The 13,604-nt window shown below is 53.2% G+C and overlaps 1 long non-coding RNA gene across 8 annotated transcripts in view; it reads right to left on the bottom strand.

Moving 5' to 3' along the window:
* The window catches only part of LOC108175770 (uncharacterized), a 105,414-nt gene that overhangs the window by 73,346 nt on the left and 18,464 nt on the right, over positions 1 to 13,604 (bottom strand). Inside the window, exons 2-3 of one of the 8 annotated variants that reach the window (XR_016218294.1) lie at positions 4,055 to 4,239; positions 1,463 to 1,824 (exon numbers count right to left, since the gene is read on the bottom strand). The exons of 6 other annotated variants lie outside the window; for them this stretch is intronic. This is a non-coding gene — a long non-coding RNA (uncharacterized LOC108175770). Of the gene's footprint in view, positions 1 to 1,462; positions 1,825 to 4,054; positions 4,240 to 13,604 lie in introns of those variants that run through there. One more of the 8 variants, XR_016218295.1, reaches the window with a different exon arrangement.

Genomic DNA, 13,604 nt, shown 5'->3' with positions numbered 1-13,604 from the left:
TGACATGCATGTTTGACTTACGATGCTTTCAACGTATGCTTGGTTCCAGCATAAGTGGAGGAACAGGTGTAGTGGATTTGGTGGAAAAACACACAAATGAACTGGTGGGTTAAAGAACCCACCGTATGGGACACAAGCGGCAACTTAGCCACTGCACCACATGGCCACTCCGAAAAGATGGCCTTTTCGATCAGGAGGGGGAGACAGGTCTTTTCAATCCCCCATGTTACATCAACAGCCAGCTCTGTAGTGGGAAAAGGCGAAGCTGAGTTTCCTTCTGCCTCGCTGTCCTGCGCTAAGGGACAACCCCTCAATCTCACTGGGCTACCAGCGGAAGCTGGCCTCTGGCTCAGGACCTGTCGGTTTTGGGGCGGCTCTCTGTTCAACAGAATCACACAATCTCCAACCAGGCTGACGGAGCCCCCGCCTTGAACTCCCCACGAAGCTCGGGACCCATGCGGGAAGGTCACTGGTCGTGAAGTGCTTGGTCCTAAAGTATCCCGCCACTGCCGCCCACAACTCTGGCCAGGACAACAAGCTACCGGGCCCGGGCACCCAGTCCTAGGGTGCACAGGAAGGGAAATCCAACCACGTGCCCTGAGGTTACAAGAACCAGAGCGTTCACGGGAAGAACACAACACTCACCTTTCACCCCCTCTCCTCCAACAACCAGAGCTCTATATTTTTTAAGTAAGAGGACTTATTTTTAGTAATTTTATAAAGGAAGATACCTTTGATTCAAAACATTAAACCCTTATCGGCACTGGCTCAAGTCCTGGCTGCTCACTTCTGATCCAGCTCCTTACTAATGCTCCTGGGACAGCAGCAGAAGATGGTCCAAGTACTTAGGTTCCTGCCACCTACCTGGAGGCCAGGATGTAGCTCCTGGCTCCTGGCTTCAGTCTGGCCCAGCCCTGGCCATTGCAACCATTTTAGGAGTGAACAAGCAGATGGGAGATTCTCTCTCTCTCCCTCTCTCTCTCCCTCTCTCTCTCTGTGTGTGTGTGTGTCCCTCTCTCTGTAACTCTGTCATTAAAATAAATAAACAAATCCTTTTTTAAGGGGCCGGCGCCGTGGCTCACTTGGTTAATCCTCCACCTGTGGCGCCAGCATCCCATATGGGCACCGGGTTCTAGTCCAGGTTACTCCTCTTCCAGTTCAGCTCTCTGCTGTGGCCCAGGAAGGCACTGGAGGATGGCCCAAGTGCTTGGGCCCCTGCACCGCATGGGAGACCAGGAAGAAACACCTGGCTCCTGGCTTCGGATCAGTGTAGCTCCGGCCATAGCGGCCATTTGGGGGGTGAACCAATAGAAGGAAGACCTTTCTCTCTCTCTCTCTCTCTCTCTCTCTATCTCTCTCTCTCTCACCATCTAACTCTAGCTGTCAAAAAAAAAACCTTTTTTTAAAAACACAAATCATTAGACCCATAAGTCATAAAATAATTATAAGTTTAATTGCATAAAGATATAAAATTCTGCATGTCAAAATGATCTGTAAATGAAAATAAAGTAACAAACCAGAGAAAATAGTTGTAGCATAATAAATACTGACAAAGGGTGAAATTCATAATATACAAAGAGTTCCTGGGAGCCAGCGTGTGGCATAGCAGATAAAGCCTCTGCCTGCAGTGCTGCCATCCCATATGAGCAACGGTTCGAGTCTTGGCTGCTCCACTTCCAATCCAGCTCTCTGCTGAGGCCTGGGAAAGCAGTAGAAGATGTAGAAGATGGCCCAAGTCCTTGGGCCCTGCACCCGTGTGGGAGACCCGAAAGAGGCTCCTGGCTTCTGGCTTCAGATTGGCGCAGCTCTGGCCATTGCAGCCATCTGGGGAATAAACCAGTGGATGGAAGATCTCTCTCTCACTCTCTCTCTCTCTCTCTCTCTGTATGTGTGTGTGTGTGTGTGTGTTTGTGTGTGTGTGTATATGTAACTCTGACTTTCAAATAAATAAATCTTTAAAAAGAGAGAGAGAGTTCCTGAAAACCAATAAGAAGAATCAGTATGGAGAGTAGGAGCTGCTGTTGTGGCACAGTGAAGTTCAAGTACTGTCTGCTCTACTTCTGACCTGACTTCCTGTTGATGTGCCTGGGAAGCAAGCAGGACATGGCCCAAGTGCTTCAGCCCCTGCTACCCATATGGGACACCAGCATGGAGTTCCTGGCTCCTGGCTTCACCCTGGCCCAGATCTGGCTGTTGGGGCCATCTGGGAAGTGAAACAGCAGAGGGAAGATCTCTCTCTCTTTGTCTCTTCCTGCCTCTCTATTCCTCTGCCTTTCAAATATGTGAATAAACAAATATTTCTTAAAAATAGAATAGGCTAATCCTCCACCTTGCGATGCCAGCACACAGGGTTCTAGTCCCGGTCGGGGTGCCGGATTCTGTCCCGGTTGCCCCTCTTCCAGTCCAGCTCTCTGCTGTGGCCAGGGAGTGCAGTGGAGGATGGCCCAAGTGCTTGGGCCCTGCACCCCATGGGAGACCAGGAGAAGCACCTGGCTCCTGCCTTTGGATCAGCGCAGTGCGCAGGCCGCAGCGCGCCAGCCGCGGCGGCCATTGGAGGGTGAACCAACGGCAAAAGGAAGACCTTTCTCTCTGTCTCTCTCTCTCACTGTCCCCTCTGCCTGTCAAAAAAATAAAAAAATTAAAAAATTTAAAAAAATAAAAACTGTGAGGCGGGGGCTGGTGTTCGGCACAGCAGCTGAGACACCACTTAGGATGCCTGCATCCCCTGTTGAGAGCCTAGCTTCAAGTCCCAGCTTGGCTTCCAACTCCAGCTTCCTGCTAATGTGCACCTGGGAGACAGCAGATGGTTGCTCAAGAGCTTGGGTCCCTGCCGGAGTCCAGCTCCAGCAGGTGCAGGGGTTCCCAAAGGTGTGGGAGGCGTCAGCGTAGGGAGGAATGAGAGACATGCTCATAGCAAGGCTGACGGGATGGCTCCAATGAGAGAGCACCAGACTTTATTTTTATACCCTAAGTTACATCCACTGTTCATTTTATACATTCTTTACTGTTCTCATAAATTCTGCAAATGTCCACTCATTAGTGATCCTTACAGAGTTAATGATTCTTCCTTACGATAACAAAGTCTGTTTCTCATCCACTTTAATCCATTGATCTCCTCCCTAATCCCGATCTCCATAGCCATGTAACAATTTCTTTGATTTTAAAGATTTACTTGATATTTGAGATACAATAGAACAGAGACTCAAACTTATTCTAAATAATACAATAATCGATTACAAAAAACATAGTGGTTATTTTGCAAAGAATCAGAACATCTACCTATAACAATTGATTACGAAGATTGGAACATTTACCTTTTAGTTTAACTCTACTAGTAACCATTAACAAACACCCTGCTTTAAAAACCCATTCATTACACATGTCCTTTCCATAACCCTTCACTACTATTTAGTTCTAGTAGCTCATTTAAGACTCGCTCCCTGATTTTGGTAGTTACTTTATGTTCTTTCCACCAGGCCACACAAACTAAGGTATTTACAAGTCATTAGTCTATGATAAGACATGCTGTCGGGGCCGACGCCATGGCACAGTAGGTGAATCCTCCACCTGTGGCGCCAGCATCCCATATGGGTGTTGGATTCTGTCCTGGTTGCCCCTCTTCCAGGCCAGCTCTCTGCTGTGGCCCGGGAAGGCAGTAGAGGATGGCCCAAGTGCTTGGGCCCTGCACCCTATGGGAGACCAGGAGAAGCACCTGGCTCCTGGCTTCAGATCGGCGCAGCATGCCAGATGCAGCACGCCAGCCGTAGTGGACATTTAGGGGGTGAACCAATGGAAGGAAGACCTTTCTCTATCTCTCTCTCTCACTGTCTTTAACTCTACCTGTCAAATAAAAATAAAATAAAAATCTTTAACAACAACAACAACAAAAAAAAAGACATACTCTCAAGTGGATTATAGCAGGAGACTGAAGACCTTCCCCAAGCACCCTCTTATCCCTAAATCAGGTCTAACTGCATGCCACATACCCTAAAGTTTGGAGTTCCCGCTAGGCTTTTATTGCACACAACTGAAGCATCAGAAGGGGTTGACTTACTCTAGGAGGAGCTAGTCAATCCAACAGCTCAGCCGTCAGTGAGGTCATTTTGAGCAGAGGTCGTTTCTCACACATTTCCAGGAATATAGTGATCACCAGCGAGATCATCAGGAAACTCTGGCTTTCTTGTATCAGTAAATCTAAAACCACCAGGAGGACCGACTGCAGCTCATGGTTCTCATGCCCTGCAGAGACAGACTCCTGCTGTGACCTTGTCAGACACCCAAAGTTGCCTTGGCCTCCTCAGGTCCCTGCCATCCATGTGGGAGAGCCAGATCGAGCCAACTCCTGGCTTCAGCCTGGCCCAGGCCCCACTAATGCAGGCATTTGGGGAGGAATCTTTCTTGGTTTCTCTGCCTTTCAAACACAGGTGGACACCAATGTGACGCAATGCTGCAAATACAAACAAGGAAAGACTCCAGGAGCCACCTGCCCTGAAGGTCTGTAGTACTCATTGGCCACTCCCCACTCTGAGGTCTAGCAGTTAGGAGTCCTAAGAACCAAGCAAGATCAAGGTCCATCAGGGTCACTGATGATGAAGTCAGATAGGACTCCGTGGAGTCCATGTTCATTTTATGACCTAGTTTTCACAAATCAGAAATCAATTTCTGTTTTTAACAAAAGTCCATACCAATGCAATACTAATTCTTCTGGAATACTGAAGCATGGGAGGGCAGAGTCTCCAGAGGTTAATCGAGGTGACGGGAAATCACATGCTTGGCTAAGTGGCTCCGGACCCCCACCCAGCGGCCAGCAGAGCAGGGATTCAAAGTCATCTGTGACAACAGGACCAGCACTTTTCCATCTCAAACCTTGCCTTGGCTCTCCTGGCTGTATTCCTATGAGAAATCAGCCTTTTCTTTTTTAAAGATTTATTTATATATTTGAGAGAGAGAGAGAGAGAGAGAGAGAGAGAGAGACCTTCCATCCACTGATTTGCTCCCCAGATGGCTGCGACAGCTTCCTCCAGGTCTGCCAAGTGGGTGGCAGGGGCTCAAACAACAGAGCCATCTTCTGCTGCTTTTCCCAGGCACACAGCAGGGCGCTGGATGGGAAGTGGAGCAGCTGGGACACCAACCAGCATCCATGGCAGGAGGCAGCTTTGCTGGCTACACCACAACACCCTCCCAGCTTTCTCAACACTGTAACAAAATATTTGGGTCTGCTAACACAGAGAAAGGTCTACATGGGAGTGGGCATTTGACATGGAGGTTAAGATGCCACTCGGTCACCTGTGTTTCATAATACAGTGCCTGAGTTTGAGTCAGTTCTGTTCCTCATTCCGGCTTCCTGCTCATGCACACCCTGGGAGGCAGCAGGTGGTGATCAAGCAACTGAGTCCCTCCTGCCCACGTAGGGGAACTGGACTGAACTCCCAGCTCCTGGCTCCAGCCTAACCCAGCCTCAGGGATTTGGGGGGTGAGCCAGTGGATGGGGGAGATCTCTCTCTCTCTCTCTCTCTTGAAATCCTTTAGATAAATAAATAAGTTTTAAAACTTAAAAAGGATCAACAGCTCTCATTTCAGGGGTTTCCAAGTGCAAACAGCATGGTGGAGGCGTGGCTCTGGGAGGAACCTGTGTGCATAGAGTGGATGGAGGAGCTTGTGCAGAGGGAGGATGGCAGGGCGAGCCATGCCGGCCCAAACTCGGGCTTTTATAACAACACTTCCAGGGCAACCACCTTCCAAGGGCACGCCCCCAATGACCCAAGCCCCTCCCACAAGGCCAATCCCCTAAAGGACCCAGCACCTAACTGCAGCATCCCTGGGGAACAAGCCTTCAACCCATGGGCCTTTGGGGGACCCTCCGCCTCCAGGGGCTATCCCAGCTATGGCAGCCAGGTCAGCATGAGGCTGCATCCCTAAGATCAGAGCTTCAGGGTCCTTCCTCTGAATAGAGCTGTGTTTTCAGTCTCTGGCTGAATGTGATGGTTTGGCCTCACCCACACAACCACGTCTCTTCCTGTAAAAGCCAAAGCCCCTGGATACATGTACTGGGTGAGCACGTCAGCACCCTGTGAACACGCGCAACTTGATTACTAAGATAACAGCTGAAGCCAGGAGCACTCAGGCTCTCCTTGGAGCCACCATGCCACGTGGCAGGGCCTCGCCCATAGTGAGAACACAACAGCCCTCCTGCTCCACGCCCCGCTCCCCACTGCTCGCCTCTTCTGTTAGGAAGCTCAGCACCGTATTTTGCCTTCTGCGTCCGTGATTAGTCTCGGTCAGAGTTACAGAAAGCAGTTTTGTATTTCAACAACCTCGCTACACTTCCATCTTTCAGGTGCTTCTCTATGCACAGGCGACCTAGGCTGGGAGCCCACGCCATGAGACCTGGCAGAGTGAGGGGGCTTTTGCCTCAGTCTCCCTGTCTGCACAATGGGAGAGGTAGTCACAGGATCTCGCCCATGGTTAACTGAGATCGTGCATGTAGTATGCCTGTCACAAAAAGCACCCCAGAGAAGTTAAAAAGTCACTGTTTTCTTTCAGAATGGTTGAATACTGGCAGTTCCATGGGGTTCAACCCAATGGGCTTTTTAAAAAAAAGAAGAGGTGTTACAAGTAACATGATGTGGGGTCGCCGCTGTGGCATAGCAGGTGAAGCCACAGCCTGCAGTGCCAGCATCCCATATGGGCGCCGGTTTGAGCCCCAGCTGTTCCATTTCCAATCCAGCTCTCTGCTATGGCTTGGGAAAGCAGTGGAAGATGGCTCAAGTCCTTGGGCCCCTGCAACTGCATGGGAAGACCAAGAGGAAGCTCCTGGCTCCTGGCTTCAGATCGGCACAGCTCTGGCCATTGTGGTCAATGGGGAGTGAACCAGTGGATGGAAGACCTCTCTTTCTCTCTCTCTCTCTCTCTCCCTCTCTCTCTCTGCCTCTCCTCTGTGTAACTCTTAAATAAATAAATAAAATATTAAAAATTTATAAATAAATAATATGATGCTTTTTCTCAACCCATCAGACATCACGGGACACTTGGGCGGTTTCCCATTTGGTAGAAGTAACTCTGGAGCACAGCAGGTCAATGGCCCCAGTGGGCTCAGGGGAGAGGCAGTCGGGGCGGCTGAGGACCCAGGGCCAGGAGAGAGGGGCCTAAGGAAGGAGACGGGACGGTGGCAAAGAAGAACTTTCTGGGCTTGAATATTGCCCACACTCCAAATCCTTGTCTTCCCTCTGCTCAAGCTGTTCCCGGATCCCAGCCACTCATCAAACGGCAGCCAGCCATGGCCCCCTCTGACGGGGGCCTCCTGCCCACGGTGCCCCAGCAAGTCTTCAGGAGGAGCCCAGGGCTCAGGCCCAACCAGCCAGACTTCTATCAGCCGTAGTGACAAATGCATCTGCCTCCCTGTCTTATACTCCCCTGCAATCCCAAACAGCCGAGCTCAGAGTGTGGACAAGCACATCCTTAGTCTAGTGGTTCAGGCACCCATGTACGGATCAGGGCCTGGGTTCAAATCCTGGATCAGCTTCCTGCCCACAGGGACCCTGGAGGTAGCAGTGATGGCTCAAGTGACTGGGCTCCAACCATCCACATGGGGAACCTGGACTGACTGGGATCGAGTTCTCAGCTCCTGGCTTCGCATTTAGGGAGTGAACCATCATACAGGAACTCTGTCTCTCTGCCTCTCAATAAATAAAACGTTCAAAAAGAGTCAGGGGAAGGGGAGGGAGGAAGGAGTAGAGAAGAAGGGGGAAAAAGGAAGAGAGGGAGGGAGGGAGGGGGAAGGGAGGACCTGTCACTTATGGCTTTCCCTGGGCCACTGAGAAGTGGGGAAGTCATCATACGAAGCAGTTGCACTCGGGAGGAAGTGCAGAAGGCGGCCAGTAGGACAGGGGCAGGGACGGGTGGTGGCTGAATCGCTGGGAGAAGCGCTGAGGAGCACTGGGTTGGCAAGGAAGCTGGGGACCCGCCTTGAAGGATGTTTGCAAGGGGCCTTCAAGGCCCGTGTTGAAAATGGAATTCAATGGTATGTTTATTTTGGTGCAAAAACAAAACAAAAAAAGTTTGAAATCCACACCTAACTTTATTTCAGAATATGCACTTTCTGGGAACTTTTTGGAGACCCCCTCATTTTTGGGGTGGCTTGGAGGGCAGCTGAAAGAAGCCAGCCCCTCCACTCCCTGCTGTGCACCCCTCCCCCAGAGCTGGTCAGCCTGGAGTACACATCAGTTCCCCGGCAAGGACCTCGGCTTGAGTCTCAACAGCAAGCATTGGAGCTTCTGCCGCGACAGCAGACGGGACTTGGTCTTGCTCCCATCCTGGCACAGTGACCTTGGTCACCCACTGGACCCCCAGGGCTCACAGTTCCCCTGCCCTAAACTGAGCCCAGCCTCTAGGCCATTTTTCCCTGCGTCTCCAGCAAAGCCCCGACTCCTGCAGCCCCACCTCCTTGGATGCAGTAGAACAAAAGAGAGTGGCTCGGAACTGGAGCCCGGAGAGCTGGCGGGTACCCGGGGGCCGGGGACTGGGCTGCGTTCCTGCGAACGGCGCAGCCTGCAGCTGGAATCAGAGGCGGCCGGTGGCACCGCCGGCCCGAGCGGCTCTGCTCTTGTCAGAATATTAACACCCTGCCTGCATTTTGTGCGTCACTCATGATTGCGACCACAGTTCCAAAAGGATTATGCAGCATGCATATTTATGAGAGGAGCCCAGACAGAGACTACCACATTTTAAAAGATGCAATTATCTCTCAAAAGTTCAGCTTTATTTTCATGCTAATGAATACAATATTTTTAAGCAAACCTAATTGGTTTGCCTGGGCTCCCATAAAAGCTCTCAACTCATTAAAGCTCTGAGGTCCCCTTCAAAAGGGGCTTTAGAGGAAGCTGGGGAACCAGGAGGGGAGGCAGGCTGTGTGCCTGCCTGTCCCCGCCCCCACCCCCATGCCCTCCCCTGCTGGGTGACCTGGGTGACCGGAGGCCTTTCTGGAGGGCCACCCACCCTGCTGGTCGGGACCCTGGGAACGGAGGGCACCAAGGGAAGCTGGGAACCAAGGGGAATGTCTTCCCATCTCTGCAGAGGGGACAAGGCCAGTGTTCCTGCCACCCCGCCAGCCACACACACTGTCACCTCGCTCCTGGCTGCCTGGTGGATATGCACCAACCAGGACAGCAGCCTGGGCTTCGGGCTGGGGCCGGGGAGAGGCTGCTGCTCCCCAGACCCCTGCGCTCTGGCGTCTGTTCTTTCTGCTTTGGAAGCACACTCCCTTGTCGCGCACAGGTCGCTGTCTCTGTTTTACAAATGAGAAAACCGAGGCCCAAAGCTGCGGAGCGATTTCGTGCTGCGCTGCAGGTCTGAGATGTTCTCCAGGACAAGTCCACGGATGTGGGGCCTTCAAGGACCAGGGGCTGCGCCTTTGCTGCCTCAGGGTCCTCTCTGCTTGCTTCTCAGCCACCTCCCCACAGTTTAAGCTGAGTCCTTCTCACTCATGCCTGCCTAGGGCCTCCGGTACAGTTCTGCAGGCTGTGCACTGTGCAATGCTCGGGGATAAAAGTCTAAGAATGGCACCCCCTGGACTTTTGCAGCACGATGCCCTTCTGCTGGCTTTCCGCAGAGCCATCTGGGGGTCTCGGGCTATCCTTTACACGGGAATGATTTATGGGTTCCAACCTGAACATTTCTGCCAGGAAACTCCCCACAACCACCTCCCCAGGACTGAAATCCAGGCACCTGATAGACCAGCAGTCTCTGCGCAGACCCAAGAGGGGTGCGGGCAAAGCAGAAACCAGGGGGAAAGCCCAGCCGCAAACGAGGAGGCAGGAGGCGGGCAGCCCTGGCCTGGAGCCCTCTCGCCAGGGCCCAGCCCACCCAGGAGGAGGTTAGGGCGGAAGCAGCGAGGTTCTGCCCCGCGCAGGCGCCTTCTGACTGACAGTAGAGCAGCAGTGGGCAGAGATTCGCGGAGAAGCAGCGATGTAACTGAAACGCAGCGGCGAAGCAGACTGACCGTGTAGGGAGGGGTCCCACACCCCTCTCGCCCCGCTGGCTGCGGACCGGATGCCTCGCGGAAGCTCTGGGAGCCAGCAGAGCAGTGGAGGGAAGCTGATGGGGAAGGAAGGGAGTGACTAGACCCTAAAAAAGCCAACCAGCCAGGGCAGGTATTGGTCCTAGCAGTTACGCCGTCTGCACCCCTCCACTTCCAGCTTCCTGCTACTGCAGACTATGGCTCAAGGGGTTGAGTCTCCTCTGCCCATTGCGGGAAGCCTGGATTGAGTTCCTGGCTCCCTGTCTGGCCCAGCGTCTGGCCCAGCGTCTGCAGCAACAGGGGTTTCTCTCAATCTCTCTCTCTCTCTATCTCTCCCCCCCCCAAGTCAAATTAATTGTTAGGAAATCTCCCAAGCTGCTCAATCATAGAGGAGCAGGGAGGGCATTCCTAAAAGGGCCGCATGGTCCTGGTAGTGGGCAGACCCCCAAGGCGCCAGTGCAGGTGGCCAGGCCAGGAAAGAGGGTCAGCAGCTGGGAGCGGTGGGGAGTGGAAGTGAGGCCTCAGCGAAAGTCTATCCATCATCCCACTTCCACCCCCGCCCCCGCCCAAGGTCCTCACGACCACCTGCTGTGTCTCCCAGCTGTATTACAGGTAGGAAAGGGGAGGCCTTGCAGCTATGGGCAGCGGGAAGCACCTGGAGCTCGCCAGGCAGGGGCATGGCTTGCAAACCCCTGAGTCAGGAGTGGGCGTGAACGCCAGCAGGGTGACAGGGGAAAGGCAGGGCCTGCTTGGAAGGAATATGATTTTGAGCTTAGCGGAAGGGCAAATGCAAGCTCCCTTAAGGAAGCTGGGTCATGTGTGCTCCCCGGGGCCTCCCTGGGGTCCCAGAAGAATGACCCCAGGGGCTTGGGAACTGATCTCCTGGCCTGGGGTGTCACTGCAGGAGCCCAGCCAAGCCCCACACCCCAGTCCTCACAGCCGCCTAATTGGCTTAGATTTATCAAAGCCGTTTTTAACGGGGAATTTTATATGAAGGTAATTACACTCAGCTGAACTGATTTTATTAAACAGCGCTGCCTTCCTGACAAACAGATCTGTTATTAATTTGTAACAGAGCAGCTATTTCAGCCCATTTGTAGCATTGGTAATGAGCCCTGTGGCCACCACAGCCTGGAACACCCTCTTCTGGGGAAAGCAGCACGGCCCCGAGGCCAGAGCCCAGGACCTGGCTCCAGTTCCGCCCAGACACGTACGGCTGCGTACGGCTCTCCTCTCCTGAAATGAAGGGCTGGAACTCGGCGTGTCCTGGGGGATGCTCTCTAGGCACCTCTAGGGTCTGGGAGTCTGGAAGGACTCTCAAGGCTAACTGGGGCCTCAGCTTCCGCATCTGGAGTGGGGTAACAGCAGCGTCTCTCAGACGATTGAGTAGATGAGTGTACGTCCTCTAGACCAGTGTTCGGGCATGTAGATAAACACTTCTTATTTTTGTATCTGTATTCCCAGGGCCGGAGATAGCAGGGAGCTTACAGCCATGGAAGAAACAAGTGGGGCTCCTAATTCCCACTATCGTTCCCATCCCGATTCTGGGTTGCCTGGGGTCCATCCCATCCCGCCCTTTGCAGGAGGCTGAGACAGCCCTACAGACAATGAGGAGAACCTGGGGAACCAAACCCCAGCCTTGACCCTGCCCCCCGGGAACCTGGGGACTGTGCTCTGCCATGTGGGTCATCCTCACTGGGTGTCCCAGGGAACAGACAGGATCAGCTGGGGGCGCTCAGATGTACCAGCGAGTCAGGACAACCCAGACAGCCTACGGGAAGTGTCCCTGCCCCCACTCGCACACTCAATACCACGATTTCTGCCCCTGGGGCACCCTCTCTAGAACCCGGCAGGTACTCCATCCACCCCCCTGGCTTTGCACTTTCCCTCAATTCTTGGTGCAGGGGGAAAGAGCAGTTTCTAGAAGACTGGTTTGCTCAGTTTCGTGGGGTCAGCCGTAATATCCAGCCCCAGCTCACTGCGCCCTTGCCCTCCAGAATGCCCGGGGCAGGACGGTCCGGGCAGCTTGTGGGCAGCCTGGGCCCTGCTAACAGGAGGCCTTCGGGAGGCTCCTGCTGTGGAGAATGCTCTCTGGGCTGCTCAGAAACATGAGCCACTTGAGAGGCAGCTTTTCAGCAAGTGGCTATTAACAACCCATCCATGCCACACAGACAATGGCCCACCCAGGGTCACAGGAGCCCCAGGCCCATCTCTGTGGCTTTGTGCACTTAGGCCCACCCTGGAAGCAGGGACTGGAGCCCACAAGGCCTCCTGCAAGTCTCAACACACAGATGTGCGCGCAGCATTTAGCTGCTCACCAGGGCTGCCCTCCCTCCTCTCTCCACCCTGGCATCGCAATTCAACCCATCCTTTGTGCCGAACTCAATGTCCACCTCCTCCTCCCAGAAGCCCTCCTTGTGTATTTCCCGGCGTCCTCTCTAGGTGAGCAGAGACCACATGACCTCAGCCATGTTGTCTGGCGGTGGGGGCCAGCCTCCTGCAGAGTGAGCTATCCTGGAGAGCACAGCTGAAGCACCAGTGTCCCTTTGGGGCAAACCTGGAATGTCACATGCCTTCATTAGAATCAAGTCACTAAATCCCAGCCCAGGTCAGGGGGCTAGGGGGTGCACAGGCTCCCCCTTTGGAAGGGAGGGCGTTCAGATAATCAGTGGACTTGTCTTTAAAACACCACACATGGTGTCCCCACTGGAAGAGAGGAAAGGAAGCAAAAGACTTCCTCCCCACACCTCTGTCATCAGAGAACTTGTTTTCCAGAAAGCCCCTTTCCTTATGTGTAATTGGCCAGAAATGGGTCACGTGCCGGCCTCTAGACCAATCCCTGACGAAGGGAAACAAAATCCTGTGCCTCGCTTAGACCAGTCGTGAATGTTCCGCTGGCAAATGGGTACTTTTTTGCTTCAACCAAAGCAAGTCCCTTGGTCACAAGGAAGTAGGGAGAGCACTGAGCGGGCTGGCCCGCCAGATTGTCTGCCATGTTCCGCTGATTGGGCGGTGGGAAGCGTTAGGCTCGGGGTGGTGATAACCCACACAGAGGAAATCTGCTCCCTTTGTTAATCACTTTCCATACTGTCAACCCTAAATGATGGATGAGAGAAGAGTTTGCTCACCGAGGGCTGAGCTTCATCCCCCAGGCAGCAATACCACGTGTTGCCTGTGCAAACCCGGGCAAGTCCGTTACCCTGTGTGTGCCTGTGTTTTCAGCTCTATCTGAAGGGAATGCGGATAGCAGCTACCCAGGGTTCCCAGGACTCGTGTAATATGTTTGGAAATCCATCAAGTACTACAAGTGAGGCCCGTGTGCATTCTAATCACCGCTGGTTGCCCTGGTTTCGAGTGAGAGGTCAAGAACCCCTTGGGACTGTCTGTGCCCTTGTTTCTTTCCACCTCTAATCTCCAACACAGGGTGCCGCAAAGAAGTCAGGTCCCCAGCACAGACACAGTGGTGCCACCCAGCTGAGGAAGCCCCACTCCCAAGCCTGCTTAACAACGCCCAGGCTGATTTAATATGAGCGGCTGAGCTCCTGGCTCCTGGAGCAAGTTTAATTTGCTGGGAAAGCGAGTTGGTGAA

The sequence above is a fragment of the Oryctolagus cuniculus genome, chromosome 12 (assembly GCF_051225735.1).
Source record: "Oryctolagus cuniculus isolate XC-2025 breed Fujian yellow rabbit chromosome 12, ASM5122573v1, whole genome shotgun sequence".
In the NCBI taxonomy this organism is placed as follows: domain Eukaryota; kingdom Metazoa; phylum Chordata; class Mammalia; order Lagomorpha; family Leporidae; genus Oryctolagus; species Oryctolagus cuniculus.
The sequence above is the reverse complement of the archived record's forward strand: the minus strand, read 5'-3'. Positions and strand labels throughout refer to the sequence as shown.